Raw genomic sequence first — 21,611 nt, 5'->3', positions numbered from 1 at the left:
GACATTCACCATGTACTAATGGTGAATGTTGAACATATAAGAATATTATATTTACTTCTCCGTAATTCATTCGCGAAAAAACGCACTTGAGACTCAGAATAAGAATATAAGAAATTAAAACACACAGTACATTCAAAATGAGAAAGGAAAATAATAGAAGTTATGAACTTACCAAATTATGTGATTCAAATCTTATTTATTGCAACAACTTAAACTATTATGACACTTTGAATCGCACAAGAGGCCCTTGCTTTTACAACTGCATTTATTTGTGGAACACTTCCTTTTGGAATGGCAGCTTGTACATAAACTCCTCTCTTTTCGACCTACACCAGAGCATATCTGTGATTATCGACATACACTGGTGAGGGTCCGAATGTAAAGAAATATTCGATCTTTCACCGACGTATTTGGTGAATGTTGACATTCTCCTGTGAAAGTCGACATTCTCCAATTTCGGTCTTTCACGGTAACATATATATAATATATACGTGCTTATGAGTTATTCTTTTGTCTTATTTTTAATAATAATTCTATGGTAACTGGCCCGTCTTGTATCTGAGAAAGCGGTTTCTAAATTTAACTAGATTTTTTTTTTATTTCATTTGTGATTTTTTTAAAGCAGTGATAAAAGAGAAAATTATCCGTTCGAAGATTTAAAAACCTTTCAAATGTATCTGTTGGATATAAATTTAAATTGAGCTTTCTGTGTCAATATTTTAGTGTTATTTATAACAGTACTATTTTCTTTCTTTACTGTAAGTTAAATTTCTTTTCATTGTTAATATACCCTTGGCCTGTAAGAAATTTCATTTTATTCCACTTCCGCTGTATGGACCTACTTTAATTGTACACAGTATGAAAATTTTCAAGAAGAAATACAGCCGTGCTTATGATATATTAATTCTGCTGGAAAATGGATATTATTTTTGAAATTTTGAACTATATAAATGCGGTTTTCAGTAAATTACACCTGTATGCGGATAATTTAAGCAACATAATGAAGTAGCAAGAGTTTTTCCACACAAAATTTTATTTCCTAACTTAATTGCAGTTAATCATGCTATATTATTTTTGTTTTTAAAGCAGTTTGGGCTTTCTTGTGTTCTTTAGTGTTGTTCAGTAATGCTAGTATGTAACTTAGCTACTTTATTCATCTCTGTTTCCACTTTTAATATTTAACAAATAGGGGAATTATAATGCACCCATGTAATTCAATAATTTACTTGATGACATAAAGCTCTTCTGATGCCTCAAAACAGCTCAGAATTTCATGCTACTCGGTAAGTTCATGAACTGTTTATTGTGTACTCGTTGAAAATTTTAGCCTTTTCTTGATAATTTATGAGCAGCTGTGCTCTTCGGTGTAATCTCTTTCATCAGTCTCATAAATCAACGGAAAGTTATTTTTATTAATTTTATTCTAAAGACTCTCATTCTGCTGAAATGTTTCCCATAGCTAATTGAACCTGAATTTAGAATGAGGTAAAATTCAGCGTATATTTACGCCGCTGGAAACATTACATAATTTAACCGAAAGTGGATTTTTTAGTCAAATTCCATCGGGCGCAGAGCCATGCTTTAAGGCGAGAGAAGAAGCAGTTAATCACGCTTTCTTGTTTCACAAACTAAGATTTTGTTACCGTCGCCAACGTAAGTTAGTTCTATTTAATTATTTAGAATTTTACGTTAGTTATCCAGCATTTTATTTAGGAAAAAGAACTGAGTGAAGTCTGAAACCTGGATTCTACATGCATTATTATGAATCAAAATTGTTTGAAACTTTAAACTTCCGCTACGTAGACGATACTTTTACTCTGTTTGAAGGTAGTAAAGATAATTTAAATAAAGTTCTATCAACAATGAATTCTATTGATCCTGCTATTCAGTTCACTTCTGAACTTGAGACTTGCAATTCTCTTCCGTTTCTCGACATTCCGGTCACACGTAACACATCCAACTTCAGTACTACGGTTTACCGTAAACCTTCATCGGTTTGCCTTCCACCACACTTTAAATCATGTCATCCGACTAAACAAAAGTTAGCTTCATTTTATTCCTATGTTTTCCGTGCTCTTCAAATTTACTCCTCCAAACTATCCCTTGATGAAGAACTAAATTATTTAAAAGCAATAGCTATTGACAGGGGCGTTTCACCCAACATTATTAATCAAGCAGTTAAACAATTCTCATCTCAACACACTAAAAGGCACAGTCTTGTTTTAGGAGATTATAAAAATTCTGTTGCCATTCCCTTCTTTCCATCAATTAGCTATAAAGTTGCACATATTTTGCAGAAATTTAACTTTCGGGTCGTTTATTCTCCCATCAATAAAATTCCGAGTTCTATACTCAAGGACCCCATTCCGGATATGAATTCCTGGGGTATTTATAGGATTCCTTGCCAGTGTGGTTTAATTTACATTGGCCAAATTAAGAGAGCCTTAAAATTTCGCGTCAAGGAACATGAGGCATATGTTAGAAAAAAGGAAACACAGAAGTCTTCTGTTGCCCAAAATTGTTGGTCCGAAAATCACACTTTCAATTTTTCTGCTGCCAAAATTATTCAAAAAACATCTTCCATTGGAGAACTGGATTTTTTAGTGGCATTTCACATCAAAAAAATTTTTCTGTTCTAGTTAACGATCCTATTTCCAATCCATCTTTGCCTTCGGCCTTTAAAGAAATTATGTTTTAGTTCTGGTTTCATCAACAGATAGCGCCACTAGCTTATTTTTTATCCAGGTTTTCTTATCTTATCTAATCATTATATCCTATCTCGTTCATTTGCGCTTATGCATCTGAGGATGGTTGTTCGGTAAAACCATCGAAACTAGTCCTGTGAAAATTTGAAAATATAACGCTGATTTTTGTTGTTTGACTTCTGAATTAGTACCTGGATTTTAGTTAGTCTAACACCTTGGAAAGAAAGAAGAATGCGAGTTGTGCAAGATCCTCAGTTAAGTATAATTTATTTTTTTTTTTAGGTAAACAAAGCTTAAGTGGATTTTGTAGAACAACGTTTCGCAGCAATTCTTTGGCAAAGTTATCACCTATAACGTTTTCATGTCTTTTCTTTATGGAGGGGGGAAGACATCACTGAAGCGGTTATGAGAAAGTTAATCGTGTATTTCACATTTTATATTGTGTATGTATATGTCATAATAAACGCACAAGGAAAATGACGGAACACTGTAGATGCGTGATTAGACCCATATTGAAGAAGATTTTGATTGCGTAGTATGCTAGTAATGCTAACTTGGTAACATCTAAAGAACTTGGCAGTCGAAGCAGTTTTAATTCCATTTTTATTTCCAATTGACATTATGTGGCCACAATCACTTGGCACTCTAGTCGTGCCTTTCCACAGAAGATTTACATTTTTGATATTGTTGGGATAGAAAGCAAGCCAGCGAAATTACATCTTAGCAGAGTAGAGGGCGAAAGCTGAAGTGCTTAGTTATGAAAGATGTAAGCACGCGAAGAGAAAAGTTTTGGTTTACAATTCGGTGATTGGTTGTCAAGAGGCATCTGGTATTAACGGTTACGTAAGATCGCATGATTAATTTGAATGACGTAATGCAGATAAGTTATTACGATTTTAGAATAGAGAGGAAGAATTTATGTTTATAGTTATATTATAATTCTGATTCATACAATTTTATCTTACATATATATATATGTGTGTATATAATGCCAAAGCAGTTAATAAGTTAAATAAGTTCAATTAAATGCATGTATAAGTAACGCGCTAAAAACTGTGGTTAGAAGGATCAATACCAGCTATATATGTATGTGGTGATATGCTTCTTTTTACCTATAAGAATGACAACGCGTTCACCAGCGAGAAAACGCAAGATCACGTGACTACTACTCGGAGAGACACGAGACATGAGCAACGATGAAGTTTGAAAGAAAGAAAAGACCACTGAATGATTATTATGATGATATTCTGTTTATGATGCCATGGGCCGACTTGCTCTTCTTATTCCTTTTTATTTTTATGTATCATCTTTATTCTTTATGTTAATTACGTCTATTACGTTCGCGTATTTTCGTAATTAAATTACTAAATGTTACTACTGTCGCCTTCAATAAGACTTGCTGAAGCTCTAAAGTACAACCTCATCCCACATGTGGTTATGTGTGTCCACATGTGGACATATATGTAAGATAAAAAAATATGTCAATCTCAAAATTATAATTTAAATAAATTTAAACTAGCAGTAATCTCTTTAATTCCCCCTCTTTGTTCTAAAAATGGTAATAACTTTTTGGACTTCTAGTTCAATCTGTGTCACATGGCTTGCGTAAAGCTGATGACATAGCTAATTCGAAACCTGAACTCGAAATTTCAAGAACTGAAACCTTTCTCTTAATAGGTAGCCTAAAACAAAACCTTCTATTGGTTAGCTTCCATATTGGATACTTTAGCTTCTACCTGTCTTCGTGTTAAGACGTTATATCGCTCTGCTCTCTTCCTGTCGCAACAGTGTAAAAAAAAGTCAGTGTTCTTGAATAGACATGATTAGAGTGGTAAGTAAATCGTGGCTGCAAATGTGTCAGTTTAAAATATAAAGTTGAAAATTTAATCTTACTCGGCTGCCAAGCTTCCTCTTCACCATCAACATTACTACACCTTACACCATCAACATTACTACGTTTTTTCATTATAATAAAGTCGACAGGATGTCGTAAGTGCAGATGGAAACTTCATCTATGGAATTATAAAGTGTGTTAAAGAAATAAATCTTGTTTCCATGCTATAAACCTCGATAGAAAATTTATTCCCCAATTGGATTTCCATAAAATAGCTACAGAGTTAAAATAAATGTATCTGCAAGTCCAAAAGTTCTAATGCTTAGTGAAAATGAAGTTTAGAATTTATTTCGGCCTCCTTTTCAGTAGTTAGGAGAGGGGGGACAACAAAAAATCATGCATCATTTCAACTAAGCATTCCCAGGTGATTTATCTTTGTTTATAGGATGTGCTTCAAGTATATGCGCCAAAAAATTATTATTTACGCTTCCGCTTTATCTAATAGAATTTCGTCAGTCGAAAACTCAAAATTATTATCTTCGTGCGAAGTTACTGAGGTTCATTTTCGAATGAAACAAAATTATTAAATGCTTTGGACTCTATATTTTAAACCTAAATCTTGTTTAAAATTTCTGCAATTTCGTTGTGCTGTTTCGAAACACGTAAAATTATCGTTCAAGGAATGAAAGCATGACAGTTCAATATTTTGAAATGCTTTTGAATGCATGAATTTTGTAAGTATTTGTAAATATTACTTCGTTATGCCCTTTTAATGATTTTTCATATTGTTATCATAGTTCACACTAAATATTTTTCATAGTCATAAAATAAATAATTTGGTCATTCATTAGTGTAATTAAAAATGTTTTATTGAATACTAAACTTCTAATAATTATTATTATTTTGAGATTTGAATACCTAATTCTGTTTTCTTTTGTTATATTATGTGTATTTCATTACTGAAAGATTAAAAATTATATGGTATTAGAAATGTGGATTTTTGCAAATTTGGTTTAGCAAATTAAAGAGTTTTAAAGAGTTAACAAATTAGAGTTTATTAACTTAATTGGAGTTAACAAATTAAAGAATTTATTAACTTAATTGATCTTTTTTTGCACGATTGTTTAAAATCTTTGAACTAATATTTTGAAATCTGTACTATTTGAATAATGAGATTATTTTTAAAAAATTTTAATTCGAAGTATTTTCTGATTATTGTAAGATTGAAGTGAATATAAACTTCGAATGCTCTCACTCTTTAATTTTTTCGTATGTAATTATTATTTTTATATAATTGAGTGAAGTCTCTTATTTCAGTAAAATTTTAGCGCTCATCAGGAAAAATAAATTTTAGTAAAGTTTTAGCACTCATTTTCCTCTCTGGAAAGCTGCTTAACTTGTTAAAACATTTCAGAATTTAGGATGCTGCTTCCTTGATGTTGGCCTTCACTCATGAGAAAGTTGAAAACACTTGTTAGTAATTTAAACTCTTCTTAGTAATCCATCCAATGAAATTGAGGTTGTCATTGATATGTAAAATCAATTCGGTAATAAAACTCTGTAGTGAAATATTAAGAACCCAGCAGTCATTTGCAAAATTTCCTTTCAAAATTTCTCTTCATCTAATCCTTACCATTGCGTATTGAACGTGTAGCCTCCAGTCTATTTCTTTTATATGCATTTATATGCAGATATCAAACAATTTCTCTGCGGTAGTTGCTTCCGTGTATGTTTGTTTTTTGTGAGCAATAAAACGGTGGTATCCAGGTCGCGACTTGGACATGTTTCCTTTCTCAAATTTTAAGATGATAGCAGGATAATATCAGACTTCTTAATTTATTTTAATACAACGTAAAAATTGAGCAGTAATTTCAATTGATTATTTATAGTATATACGTGTTTGAACTACTACTTCGTTTTCCTACAGAGGGCCGAAATATCTTCGTAGACTGAGCAAAATAATTAAACCGGATGGTAAATGTACTGCAGTCTTGATTTATCAAACTTAACAAAGCACGTAAAGCATCACTAGTGTTTAAAGCTGTGGAAGCTAAAGGAGGTAAAAAACTCCTTTATTTTTTCTTGGATGACTACGGAAAGTTTATGATCATCTCCTAGAAAGAAATCTGTGTATCAGTTACCTTAGCAAATATTTCTGCGTGTATCTGCTCAAAGACTTGTTCGTGGAGTTGTGGATAAACCTCGCGTGCATAGCAATAATCAGTGTCATACAAATAAACTGGAACTGAACGATTATTAGGTTATTTGATGCATTCATCATTGCTTTATTTTAAGAGAAATTACGTCAATTCGATAGCATTGTCAATAATTTTAAAGTCATATGTATGATGGAAGTATTTAAAATGCTTTAATTTCAAAGGAAGTGATTCCCCCTTAAGTGGTAATATTTTAAGTAATTTAAGTGCAGTAATAATGAAAAAAAGAAAAAAGAAGCAGGAACACGTTTACTTAAAAGATGTGTCAGCTTGGTATCAAAATAATGCAAAAAATTGTCTTTGTATGAAATAAAGTACGCGAAGTCTTCGTATAAAACAATTTATTTATGTCAAATTTTATGTTTCAGTCATTTTATATAATGTCTAAACCAACATTTGGAGAATCTAAATTAGTACCTAATGAATCTCCCACTAAAAATTTTGTTTTCAGGATTTATTATTCCATGTTTCTCTTTCAAGAATAGTAAAAATTTGTGAATCATTGGAATGGAGTACGACACGAAAAGAAAAAGCTACATAAGCAAATAGTAGCAGGAATAGCAAAAAAAGTAAATTATTTGTTTTTTAAGAAATATACTTAAAAAGGTATTTCTCCCGCCTTCATAGTATAGTGGTCAGCACGCTCGACGCAAATTCGAGAGGTCCTTGGTTCGAGTCCCGACGAGGTCATTGCTCATTTTTCACATCTCCCGCATCCCTCCCCCCCAAAAAAACACCTAATATCTCTACAGTGGCGCCCGAACTAAAAAAGATGGTAGATGATGAATCTCCACCACCAGAATTTGGCGATTGGGTCCCCTAATCCCCAGTCGCCCTTTAAAAGGAGAAGTATATAAGGTATTTCTCTCGCCTTCTTAGCATGCCTTCGTAGTGTAGTGGTGAGCACGCTCGACGCGAATTCGAGAGGTCCGTGGTTAGAGTCCCGGCGAGGGCATTGCTCATTTTTCACATCTTCCGCATCCAAAAAACCTAATGTCTCTACATACTTTACACGAACTCATTTTATTTTATATGATTTATACATTTATACTTTATACGAAATACGAGTATACATTTATACTTTACACGAAATTACGAGTATACATTTATACGAGTATACATTTATACTTTACACGAAATCATTTTATTAGGCATATGCCTTTCATGTAGTTCATAACTTTTCTGGGTGAATCGATTTTCTTTAACCCGAAAAATTTAGTAAGTCCAGTTTTTACCCGAAAGTCAAGGAATTTGTTTCTCTGTTGAAGCGAAGTTTCATATTTTTCCTAAATCTTTCCCGCGGAATATTTTAATTTGGGAATAACTTGCATTTCTGTTGTTTTCTGGCCCTTCCTTTACCTTCGCATTGTACCTTTTGTATTTACGGGATCTGGCCAAATGCACATTTGCTAACATAACATATTTATAAAGTCATTCAAATGCTGTAAGAGAAGAACTGACAGTAGTCTCTCCTGGTCTAGTCAGTTCTTTTCTTTCTTTTGTAGCATAATTAAGAAGGAACTTGCATACAAGTGATATATTTTCGGAAAGGCAACAATGGCTCACCAGCGACCGAGCGGTAAAATCGCTGAACGCTGGTAGTTCCGACCTAGTTCGATTTGAGGCGAAAGGGCTGGCTGCATGGCGTTTTCCTGGTTTCTCGTGTAACGTGTATAAGAGCTTGTTTCTGTTAGAGAGTCCTCCACCAAGATGTATTCCTTCCCTTAGCCAAATAACCCTCGAATGCTTTACCATAATCGATTAAACCAAACCTTTATCTGCTCGAGATTTCTTTCTTAAGTATAATTTTTACGGAATATCTGTCAGGACTTGTGTTCCTTTTTATCTGCTTAGGAAACATTACGTGTCCTGAATAGAAACAGGGAGCTTACTCAAGCTATGTTCAAGTATGTGTGGAATGGACGACACAAGCAGGAAGGGTTTACTTTACCCTTTATTCTCTATAAGATCACAGGTGCTTCTGCACTTCGGGATACAGAGACCAACCACTTGTGGTCTAAACGTAAAAAATAAAAAACTAGTAACTAAAATTCTAAATAAGAGCTAACTTTGAAATTAGTTTACAAACGTCTAACACTAAGACTGGCATGTTAAATTACTACGTATGTAGTACGCAAACAGCCGAAACTACAATACGTTTTAAATCTCGTATCAAGAGGACTAAACCTCTGGCCTTAAAGGCAAGCAGCAACTGATTGAAAACTCGTAAGAATGCAGTGCCAAGGCGGCTCACTTTCCTTCCCTCTCTTGGGAAAAAGCCACAACTTAAATACTTGGGTGTTAGCAAGTACAATTTGCATAAGCAAGTTAACGCATTTAATTCTTGCCGGAAGTGGAAAATAAGAAGTCATAGTACAGTTTTAAAATAAAATAAGCGTTAGTAAAACTTAAGATCCTTACATATCTTTTAAGTGAAATGCTTAAGTAATTAATTCATTTTAGTTCATTTCGCTATCATATAATAAAACATTTAGTGTGAAATGTTAAAAACAAAGGAGGTATTTTGTCATATGACTGTCTGTGATGATAAGCATTCATTACGGGAATTGAGCAGTGCATTATTTGAGTTCGAAGTTTTCCAACTAATCCTTCATTTGAGCAACGCTACGTAATCTAGGAAAACCTGCGATGTACGTTGCTGATGATAGCATAAAACGGTTGTGCGTTTTCTGTCGAGATCATTTCCTTTTTTATAATAAAATTTACTTGCTTTCTGGTTCATAATAGTTGCATTGCTATGTCAAATCGACAAATGCTTGCGTAAGAGATCGCATCTGGGAAAACTGGCAGATGATAGTGTCGTTTCAAAGCCTAAAAATGAATGTGAACAATTTTAAGATTTTTTTGTTTAAATGAATTTTTCAGCATCACATTGAAAGGATTCAGGATAAGGCTTTATTTTAGAATAAGATTAAAAGAAAAAGATTACGATTCCACTGCCGGCTTGGGATATTACTGTTAACGGTTAAACACCGAAATCTGGAGAATGTCGACTTTCAACGGTGAATGCCAACATTCACATAGTCGCTTGGTGTATGTCCGAAATATTTTCCAAATACTCTTATTTCTGACTTACACCGGTGAATGTCGACATTCACCATGTACTAATGGTGAATGTTGAACATATAAGAATATTATATTTACTTCTCCGTAATTCATTCGCGAAAAAACGCACTTGAGACTCAGAATAAGAATATAAGAAATTAAAACACACAGTACATTCAAAATGAGAAAGGAAAATAATAGAAGTTATGAACTTACCAAATTATGTGATTCAAATCTTATTTATTGCAACAACTTAAACTATTATGACACTTTGAATCGCACAAGAGGCCCTTGCTTTTACAACTGCATTTGTTTGTGGAACACTTCCTTTTGGAATGGCAGCGTGTACATATACTCCTTTCTTTTCGACCTACACCAGAGCATATCTGTGATTGTCGACATACACCGGTGAGGGTGCGAATGTACAAGAATGTAAAGAAATATTCGATCTTTCTCCGACGTATTTGGTGAATGTTGACATTCTCCAATTTCGGTCTTTCACGGTAACATTAATATTCGAACGCCATATACTGAGATCTAATTATACATATGTTTTAAAAGAAGATTCATTTATCCTTTAGTGGCGTAATGTGCAAATACAAACTACCGTATATTGCGCCGTATAAGCGCACTTTTAATAATAAAAAAAAAGAGATCGAAATTTACGGATGCATATAATATGCTGGATATAAATATGATAGATTCAAAAATGAGAAAAAGATGAGCGTATAAAAATTTGATTTTTTACATGTACCTAAATGCTGTTACTGGCGATTTTCTAAAACCCAGTTCGCAGCATTTTCTTCTGGGATAAGCCATTTCTTTAGTCCTCCCTCAAAGCAAATTCATTCTTTGGCATATTAATTATTGTGATATCACTTTTCTTCTACTCACGTATGGCGCTTTCACCAGTACCAAACATCCTTGCTGCAGTATGATTTCTATTTTCTTTCGCAAACTGAATGAATGTGCATTCGAAACCGGTACTATATCTGTTTCGTTTGGCAGGAGAAATATTTGCTACTAAAAGAAACACTAGATCAACTGCATTTCAGCTAAACCAAATGCGATTTACTAAAGCCTTCGATGTTCACTTCAAAGTCAGTTTCAAATGACTACACAAAGAGGAAAACATCCGACTCCTAATTACGCGAATTTATTCAGATCGGAAGTACATTCGTATTCCAAGCTATTCCACCTTTACTCGAAACCCTAGAATAAAATTCTTGTGCACACCTGCATTGAATACCCACTCTCTTGTCAGAAATATTTACTCCCTCAAGCATATCCCCTACGCATATGTTGTTTCCCTGTTCACTTGCCAATTCAGTATTCCGTTGTTCAAAAGCCTGCGAGAAATCTTCGAATGAACGACTTCAAAAGATAACAGCATCTGACATGTATCTTTCAGGTTTCTTCGTTATGAAATGCGGGAGCGTTATACGGCGAATATATCTAAAAAGTAAAAAATATAGTTTCAAATTAAAGGTGCGCGTTGTACGTCGAAATATATGGTCCATACAAATGGCAGAGGCTTAAAAAGTTTAAATGTTTGATTTTATGCTTGTGAACAATGTCTCTCTTAACTGATTCAAAAAATTAGAAGTTGGAAACTGTGTAAGGTTCTCACTAGTGTATTTCTCAGTTACTGTAGAAAGTGACGAATCTTAAGAACTAGTTAGCGAATAATCGCTTAAGTTCGTGTAACAAGAAACAACCAGATGGAAGGGTAACTAACTCTTTATTATTTCAATAAGATTTAACAAAACTCCGTCTTGGAGTGTACAATCAAAGCCGACACTTGGGCTTGAACTTAAGAGACTAAGAATTAAACTAAGATTAACTAAAGAAATATAGCCGAAGCTATCAAGATTCTAATCGAGTTGGCCCCTTAACTCTTTTTGACTACGAAGCTTATCAAGGGCCTGAGTACGGCCGAGCGCAATAACAGCTTTCAGAGAAAGAGTAGCCAAAAGGCAGACGCGCGCAAATCAGAAACTCTGATTCTCTCTAACTCTGTAAGTAGACTTCGCGGTTTAAATACCGCTCCTCCTCATTAAGAATTCAGAATGATTCCAAAACTACATTTTGACAGGAAGTAGTAAGTTGAAGTTAGGAATTTGACAGGAAAAGAACTTTAACTTAAAATTTAACTATTAATAAAATTAACATAATTCTTACAACTGTATGTTCGTAAGATGACTGATTCTTTTTATTATTTTGCTGAAAAGGAAACATTTTGCATTTGGATTTCATTAACTTTCACGAATTATCCTCGTAATAATCGTATTAAAATATAAATTCTCAAAGTAAGTTTTGATTCAATTTTAAAACTTTCAATTCTAAATTTTAAAATTTTATATTTTAAAGTTGTATATCAAATGCTTAATAACGTTGTATTATTTTTTGCATAGTTATTTGTAACGTCATGCATTTGAAATACGATTACGCATCATTCCAGTATGGAGAAACTTAAAATAACACCTGCTGCCAAATGAAGACATTAGTAAATCAGAGGTGTTCATTAAAAATTATTTAAATTTTAGTAAATTTGAATTTTCTCTCTCAATTAAAGAAAAAATTTCTAACTTCGTGAAGACCTAACAAGCACTTTGTTTTTAAATTTTTTGATGAAATGGGGAGATAAAAAACCTAAGAACTTTTTTTTTTTTTTTTTTTTCTGTAATGGGGAGCAAGAGTATTTCGGGTGCAGAGTTTAGCTCAAACGTTTATCATAAATTTTTACTTCAGTTTCTATTGGATGAGTGAAGCATAAATTAATTAGGTAAGTTTTTTTAAGTTAGGAAGCATATTCTGAGCCTAAATTTAATTTAATGTAATCAGTTAATTCAGAGAATTATGTGTGGTAGAAGAGAAGGTTCTTAAATTATTGTAAAATCCGGCGAATCTTTTTAATCAAATTAGTCTTTAACACCATTTCTTAACACGATAAAACTTCCTAGTCAATTTTTTTTTTTTTTTTTTTTTTTTTTTTTTTTAAGAGAGAGCGAGAGGGCCCAAAAAAACTTGGAACTGCTTCATCCTAGTTTTATTTGTTTTTCCTAAATCTTCAAATTATTTTCTCATGTGGGAACTTTAGAAGTGCAAATATCTTATGTTATTTTACTTACTTCCATCAACCGTGCTTAACATTTTTTACCTCGTTTATCGCAAGATTTATCTAAATTATCCCTAAAATATGTGTTTAAAAAAGTATTTCTCCAGTAACGTATAGGGTATTATTTCAAATTTGATAAAAACATTTATTGAATTTTTAATTTAAAAAGTAAGTGAATGAGAGAGAGAAATGCTTAGAACTGCCTTTGGACGTAATTTAAAATCTGAAACCTTTCAGATATTTTTTTGTAACTTTTTTCCTGGTTTTGGTATTCATGTTTTTAAAAATTTTAGGTTTTAATTTCACCATCTGTTTACTACTTTTGTTTTATGTTTATAGTATATTTTGAAATTTATTGGTATTAAATTTTACGTATTTGGGTCTTTGTGTATGTAAGTTCTAAATTTCTTACTTTTTGTCTGTACAGATCAGTTTTCTGCGAGATATTGCGCGAAAATACTTTGAATATATATATTTTTTTAAATTGCAGTGCTATATATGTTTATATATATTCGTGCTTATTCGCAAATACTTTGGTCTAGTTATGGTACTACTTCTGCTTTACCGAGAGGAGGGAGGTGACTTTCTTTGTACCCAATATGCTCGGTCTATTCTGAGAGAAGTTAATAGCTGCTTTTTTTTGGGGGGGGTTGCATAATATTCAAGTCCTTACCCCATTCCGCACCATTTATCCTTTTAACTTTTTCTTTCCCTCTTTCCTCAAATTCTATTTAAGAATCCACGTGCGTCGGCAAGAGTCAATAAAAGGGGAAACTTTCCCAATTTTTCCCCGTTACTCTTTGAGCAAAAATGCCTAAAAAAAAAGGGTTGTAGAATCCTGCGCTATACCTTTGTGAGCGGTTTATCCCCTTGTTGGTCTCTAGGGATGTGGATCTTCGCATTCCTTTTCATCTCAATGTTCCTCTTGCGAGCGCGTATTGGAAAAGTCTAAATAGGTGATCTGCCCCACCTTGAAGGGGTTAAAACCGCTGAGTTGGCTTCCAACCCAGGTATATGTGTGTATATCCCTACGGAATTGACTAGCAACGCAGCAGAGACTAGCATGTAGAGTTTACCGACCCTGCGGGAGTTTATTTGGTCTGTATAAGAATATAATAAATGGGCAGAGTTACAAGGCTCTTGGAAAAGTACGGGTTCAAATTCCATGGTTGAAATGGATTAAGACATTTTGAGATTAGGCATTCAACTATTGTACATTTGTTGTATATGACTCGCATCTAATTTTACATAAACACTGCCGTAGTCGAGTTTTAACTTTTTATCAGTTTTCCATTAGTTACATATTCACATTTGTTTCGATAGTCACATGTTGTAATTTAAGCTTACATTGTGTAGTCAGCTTCACGTATTCGACTTTTCTGACTCTTAGAGAGAAAGACAGAGGGACACAAATTTACGCATAATAATATTTAAGGCTTCGTCCATTGCGCTGTTTTTCAGTACTGCGGCTGTTACATCTTTATATTTTTTTTAAAAAAATTTGCTTACTGTATTTAATTTTTTTTAAATATTTTTCCGCATGTGGTTATTAAAGGGTTTTCTTTTTCTTTCTTTCTTTTTTTTTTTTTTTTTTTTTTTCTTTGTTCAATCTGAATTTATTTTCCTTTCCTTGTCAGTTTATCAGTGGAGACGTGCAAGGAGTCAGAAATACGTCAATTATGTGCGTCAGGAGGTAAGAGTCGGTGTCACATTCTTGCCACTAGGTGGCGGGCATCTCTTCCTTTACTTTTGCTGTAATTAAGTTCCGAGAGGCAGTCGAGATTGGAACCGCTCTGAGGAGCATAAAGACTCAGAACTAAAAATGTACTGTTTTAAAATAATTATCACCTACCTTGTAAATAGTGTATATTAGCTTTTTATTTCAATAAATAATTAAAAGACAAGATGGCCTGCTAATTGTAATAGAAACTCTTACTGGAAAACGTGATTATTAGAAGCCTGGCGTCGAGAACACTGAAGATGCAGCAGGTAAGGAATTTTACATTAATTTTATTGTAAATAGAAGAACCTGATGCAACATTTTTATGGCGCCCGAACAGGGACGCCAGGTTTTTTGAAAAGTTCTAATAAAGTGAATTCAAAAGCTGAATATTAAAATTGAAGATTTTAATTCTTGTTCTTGAAGTATTCAGCAGAAGAATAATTTTGTTTTCTAAGTAAGAGTTAAATATTTGTTTTTCATGAGACGTATATTTTTTGTGTAAGTGTTTGAATCTAAGAAAGATAATGGCTGAAGTAGATAAATTAAAAAAGAAAAGAAGTATGTTAAGAACTGCCGTTACAAAACTATTTAAGAAAATCGAAAGTGAATTAAATAAATCTGAATGTAGTATTAATGAGCTCGAAGAATTGTTAGAACAGCTTAATGCTAAAACCGAAACGCTATCTAATGCCGATGTGGAAGTTGAACCAATTCTGAGTGTAGATGAATTCGAAATTACAGAACAATATCGCGAGAAGATAACGTTATGGAAATTCAGGCTTAAGAAACGGATTAAGGAACTTAATCATGACTTAAATGCACCGAACACACAGCAAAATATAAAAGATACACCTAATGTTAAATTACCAAAACTTTCGATTCCCGTATTTTATGGGAACAGTAGTCAATGGCTTACTTTTTGGAATAGTTTTGAGTCCTCAATACATAATAACGAATCATTGAACAAAGTAGACAAATTTAATTACCTGAAAGCATATTTAGGAGGAACAGCTGCTAGCTGCGTTCAAGGATTTCCGTTATCGCCAAAACATTATGATTCAGCAATTCAAATCTTACACGACCGTTTTGGAAGGAGAGACACTCTTATTAATGCGCACATGAATAATTTGCTGAATATTGAATCATTAAAAAATGCGAATGACATAAAAACATTTCGTAACCTGTATGATAAAGTACAAACACAGATTAGATGTCTCGAAGCGTTAGATGTTGTATCGGAATCTTACAGCGCTTTGCTGTGTCCGATGATTTTGAAGTTATTGCCTTCAGAATTAACGCTTGAATTTCATAGAACACAAAATGTTGGCACAGATTATAACATAAAAGATTTAATGTCATTTTTACACGCAGAACTTTCATCCCGTGAACGCACAAGGTCAACGGTTTCGCAACAGCAAAAAGTATCCGATCGGCGACAGTCTTCTTCCCCCCCTGCAACGAAAAGCGCATATGCTCTCTCAAATAGACATAATAAACCAAAGATTCCGACCGCTACAGATTTGTTTACAAAATCCGAATGCAGAGAGGAAAATATGAACTGCGTCTTCTGTAATCAATTTCACAAGACTTATGACTGTAGTTTCGTTTCCGGCTTATCATTACAAGAAAAAAGGGACATTTTAAAAAGAAAATGTGCTTGCTATAAATGCCTAAAATTACACCATTTGGCTCAAAACTGCAGAACAAAAATAACTTGTTCTATTTGTAAAAAACAACATGCAACTATTATGTGTAATAAACAAAATCCTTCTGTCGAGGTTTCGGAAATTAAAAAAGACGAACAGATAGAAAATAAAGTACTTTCAAATCAAGCAGGATGTTCAGAAGTATATTTGCAAACTTTAGTTGTTCGCATATATGGAAGAGGGAATAACCAATTTGTTCGAGCGATAATTGACACCGGAAGTCAAAACTCATACATAAGCAGGTATGCAGCAGAAAGGTTACAATTAAGAAGCTTAGGTGAACAAAGTGTAACCCACGGATTTTTCGGTGGCATAGAAGTTTCGGAAAAACATAAACGTTATAGAATAAAATTGGGTAGCGTAGATAAACGGTATAATTGCGAAATCAATGTATTGGATGAAAGAAAAATATGTTCTTCGGTCCCTAAAATCAAAAATATACACTGGATTAGGGAACTTAGAAGAAGAGGAATTTACGTCAGTGATGTTTTTGAAAATTGCAGATTATTTCAGGAGAACCCCCAAGAGATTCATTTGTTGTTAGGGGCAGATGTTGCTGCAAATTTATTTACAGGTAAAATCGAAGTTCTTCCTTGGGGAAGATTAGTTGCTGTAAGTACAAGACTTGGGTGGACAGTCATGGGGAAAGCGAACACTGACAATTGTGAAATAGAAAATTCCTTTTCCACGCTTTCGTTATCTTTACATATTTCTGATGCCACGTTGTCAGAACTGTGGAGGCTTGATGTTATCGGAATAACAGATCCAGTTACAAAAAAGGCTAGAGAGGAAAGGGATTTGCAAGCAAAATTGCAATTCGAAAATTCTGTATCTCTAAACGAAGAAGGGCGTTATGAAGTCGCACTTCCGTGGGCGGAGAATCATGTACCACTCTCCACCCACAAGGATTTAGCGTTGAAACGTCTACAATCTACCACCCAGAAACTTTTATCTCAAAATTTATTTTCTTCATACAATCCAGTTTTTAATGACTGGTGTAACTTAGGAGTGATCGAAGAAGTTAAAGAAAATATTGCGGTTGACTATGGGCATTATTTACCGCATAGACCGGTGATCAAAGAAAATAGCTCAACACCAATTCGACCGGTGTTTGATGCGTCTGCGAGGAAACAATCGTCTCCTTCTCTAAATCAGTGTTTGGAGTGTGGACCAAATTTGATAGAACTAATTCCATCTCTTTTGTTGAGATTTCGGGAAGGCAAGTTTGCTGCTATAGCAGACATTGAAAAGGCTTTCTTACAGATCAGTGTAAGGCCTCAAGATAGAGACTGGCTTCGGTTTTTCTGGTGGAATGATGTGGAAGAAAGGAAAACGAAAATATTTCGTCATACTAGGGTAGTATTTGGGGTTAAGAGTAGTCCTTTCCTTTTGGCAGCTGTTATAGAATTCCATCTACAAAAGTACATGAAAAATTCTTCATATGATACGGAGATAATAGCTAAACTCTTGCGTAGCTTCTACGTAGATAACGTTGTTGCCAGCTTTGACAAAAAATCCGAGATGATCCAGTTCATCGAAAAATCTCGAGAAATAATGTATGAAGGAAAGTTTAATCTTCGAGGTTGGTTACATAACGGAGATAACTTGAAACATGAAACTATTTTACCCGTATTGGGTCTGTTATGGAACTCTCAGAAAGATAATTTAACTTTGAATCTGAATTGGCTAGAAGATTTTGAAATGGGTACAATAACGAAGAGAACAATTCTCGCTGTAACACACAAAATATTTGATCCTATTGGTATTGTGAGTCCTGTTCTCTTGTATCCTAAAGTATTGTTGCAGAACCTGTGGAAAACAGGAATTTCTTGGGATACTGAAGTCGACGAGAGTACAAAACAAAATTTTGTGAATTGGTATAAAAGCCTTTTTCTCTTAAAAGAAATATCCCTCCTACGTTGGATACATTCCAGCAAGGACAATAGGAAGTTCTGCAGCATTCACACATTCTGTGATGCCAGTAGTAATGCGTATGCTGCTGCAGTTTTCTTGAGAACTGTGACGAATTCTGGAGTTGAAGTTCATCTGTTGGCATCGAAGTCTAGAGTAGCTCCCGTAAAATCTATTACGATCCCTCGTCTGGAATTGATAGCTGCCACGATAGGTGCCAGACTATGCTCTTCTGTTTTAAATGGTTTGCAATGGCAAAATATGGAAACGCATTTTTGGACGGATTCTACAACAGTTTTGACATGGATTCAAAGGGAAGAGATTGTCTGGGCTGTCTTTGTGGAAAACAGAGTCAGGGAGATTAGGAAACTGACGGATCCAAAAACGTGGAAACATATTGCTGGAACAAAAAATCCAGCTGACCTCCCATCAAGAGGTTGCACCGCTAAACAACTTTTAGTAGTTAGATGGTGGGAGGGCCCCGACTGGCTGAAGAAAAATCAGGAAGAATGGCATAGACAAAGGGAAATACCGGATATGGAAATAGTAAATTCAGAAAAAAGGAAATCAGTCATTTCTGCACTAAATACGCAAAGGGTAGAACATTTTTTTGAGAAATATTCATCTTACCATAAAATGTTAAGAATAACTGCTTGGATATGCAGATTTATCAACAACTGCAGAAGACCAGATTCTAAACAATCAGGAGAACTCACGGTCCCTGAAATAGAAACTGTAGAAGAAGAAAATTTTCTCTGTCCAATTGTATTGCCCTCAAATCATGACTTAGTTCATAGGTTAATTTTAGATTACCATTTGCGACTATCCCACGCTGGTGTGCAATTCGTACTAGCCAATATTCGACAGAAATTCTGGGTCCTGAGAGGAAGAAAAACAGTACGTAAAGTTCTTATGAAGTGTGTTCGCTGTAGAAGATATAGCGCAAAGAATATAGAGACTGTTCCAGCACCTCTTCCTGAAGATCGAGTTCGAGATGCTCTGGTGTTTGAAGTGACCGGAGTCGATGTAGCCGGTCCTCTTTATTTACGAAAAGGAAAAAAGGCATGGATCTTGCTCTTTACTTGCGCGGTCTATCGCGCGATACATCTTGAGCTGATAGAAAGTTTATCAACAAATGCGTTCATCTTAGGATTAAGGAGATTAATTGCCAGAAGAGGTCGTCCAGGTATTATTTACAGCGACAATGGCACTAATTTCGTTGGAACTGAAAATCTTTTAAGATCGATAGATTGGAAAGAAATAGAATGTCATTCAACTAGTATGAGAATACAGTGGAAGTTTAATCCCCCAACTGCTTCATGGTGGGGCGGTTGGTGGGAGAGGTTGGTACAAACAGTCAAGAAGATGTTGAGAAATGTTCTCGGCAAGTCCTGTGTCTCTTACGAGGAAATGTTGACTATACTTTGTGATATCAAATCAGTGATTAACTCAAGACCCCTTACGTACCTTTCAGAAGATCCAAATGATCTTACGACGGTACTAACTCCTTCAATGTTTCTACAAGATGTGCACGACGTCGGAGTGCCTGACTTAGACTACCTGGATACCATTAATCTGACAAAAAGATACAAGTTCTTGCAGAACTTAAGAGAACATTTCCGCAAAAGATTTCGTGATGAATATTTAGCTATCCTAGTGCAAAAACCATCTAAACGATCTACTCAGACTATCAACAAAAATGACTTGGTGTTTGTCGGCAGCGACAACAAGAAGAGAATAGATTGGCCAATAGGTCGTGTTGTAGAACTATATCCTGGGAAAGACAACGAAGTACGTGTTGTCAAAGTGAAAACTGCAACGGGTGAACTCCTAAGACCTGTGAAACGTATTTATCCTCTCGAACTTGATAGACCTAACTTGTTTAGTGACTTCACCATGAACAGAAAAAACTCTGCCGATAAGTGTGACAGTGATATGAACTATCAAACTAGATATGGACGTAAAACTGTAAAACCTCTTACATATTTTTAAATTGCTATACTAATTTTTGTTTCTTTTCAGTATTTTAGAAATTTAATTGTCCTAACAGTAGTCAATTGGAACATGTTATCTGGATATGGTATGAATGTAATGCAGAAAATGTTTAGATGTGTAATCCTTCTTTGTAAGTATTAATTTTAGAGCATTAGTTACTTTTCATATTTGTGAAAGTTGTACTTGAATTTTTGTTTGATTATTGATAAATTTTGTTTTGATTTTCCCATTTTATCGAGGTAAAATCAAAAGGTGGGAGGATGTCACATTCTTGCCACTAGGTGGCGGGCATCTCTTCCTTTACTTTTGCTGTAATTAAGTTCCGAGAGGCAGTCGAGATTGGAACCGCTCTGAGGAGCATAAAGACTCAGAACTAAAAATGTACTGTTTTAAAATAATTATCACCTACCTTGTAAATAGTGTATATTAGCTTTTTATTTCAATAAATAATTAAAAGACAAGATGGCCTGCTAATTGTAATAGAAACTCTTACTGGAAAACGTGATTATTAGAAGCCTGGCGTCGAGAACACTGAAGATGCAGCAGGTAAGGAATTTTACATTAATTTTATTGTAAATAGAAGAACCTGATGCAACAGTCGGATAGCTTCGATTTATAAAAAGCGCTGAATGAAAGAACTCCAATTATTCGTTTAAACGAATACTTATCATTGCTGCTTTCAACTGCGTCTTAAAACGAGTTCATAAACCGAAAAAGCACTCAGCTGAAGAACTTTTTAAATCAGTGGGCCTAATAAATGAAAAGCCTTTGTCATTATTTTGTGAATATTTATATTTATCATAAATTAACTAATATTAATACCACATATGTAACAAAAAATTTTATCTCTGCTGTTCGATATAATTATGACTGTTTACTTGTACTATGTTGTCAGTACTGCATTTTATGGCGTCATTGTTTGTGTATTATATCTTTGCTGTGTAGTTCGCAAATTGTTATCTTTGCTTCCCCCAATGGAGATTTATGTGGTAATTTTCGAATAACTGGTTGTTTCCCCCCTCACTTTAAAGTAGATGTGTTTTTCTGTAATATTTTTATTAAAATTCTACTGAATATGTTGATATAGAAGATGGGATGGTTTATGGGTATATCAAGAAAGTGGCATGGTTTCGTTAAATAAAGGACAGATTTTCTAAACTCAACTAATATTTACTGAAACTTGAAAAACATAATGCAAATAAGACAAATCATAATGCACTATCTAAACTCCGACTTGCATCAGCTTTGCAGCGCTTTTATATTATTACGAAATGCCCAGCCGTAGTAAGATAACTTCTCCGCAAAGCAGATTTAGGGTTGCCAGAAAATGGCAAGGG

The 21,611-nt window shown here is 34.2% G+C and overlaps 1 protein-coding gene and 1 non-coding gene across 11 annotated transcripts in view; both read left to right on the top strand.

Moving 5' to 3' along the window:
* p120ctn (adherens junction protein p120) overlaps positions 1–21,611 on the top strand; it is a 443,159-nt gene that overhangs the window by 257,587 nt on the left and 163,961 nt on the right. The window lies entirely within an intron of this gene.
* On the top strand, positions 7,638–7,710 carry TRNAS-CGA (transfer RNA serine (anticodon CGA)). Its single transcript has one exon. It is a non-coding gene; the product is annotated as a tRNA-Ser (tRNA).

The sequence above is a fragment of the Stegodyphus dumicola genome, chromosome X1 (genome assembly GCF_044657685.1).
Source record: "Stegodyphus dumicola isolate Sdum_Otavi_A_Nest chromosome X1, ASM4465768v1".
NCBI classification, from domain to species: domain Eukaryota; kingdom Metazoa; phylum Arthropoda; class Arachnida; order Araneae; family Eresidae; genus Stegodyphus; species Stegodyphus dumicola.
This window is presented reverse-complemented; position numbering and strand designations above follow the sequence as displayed.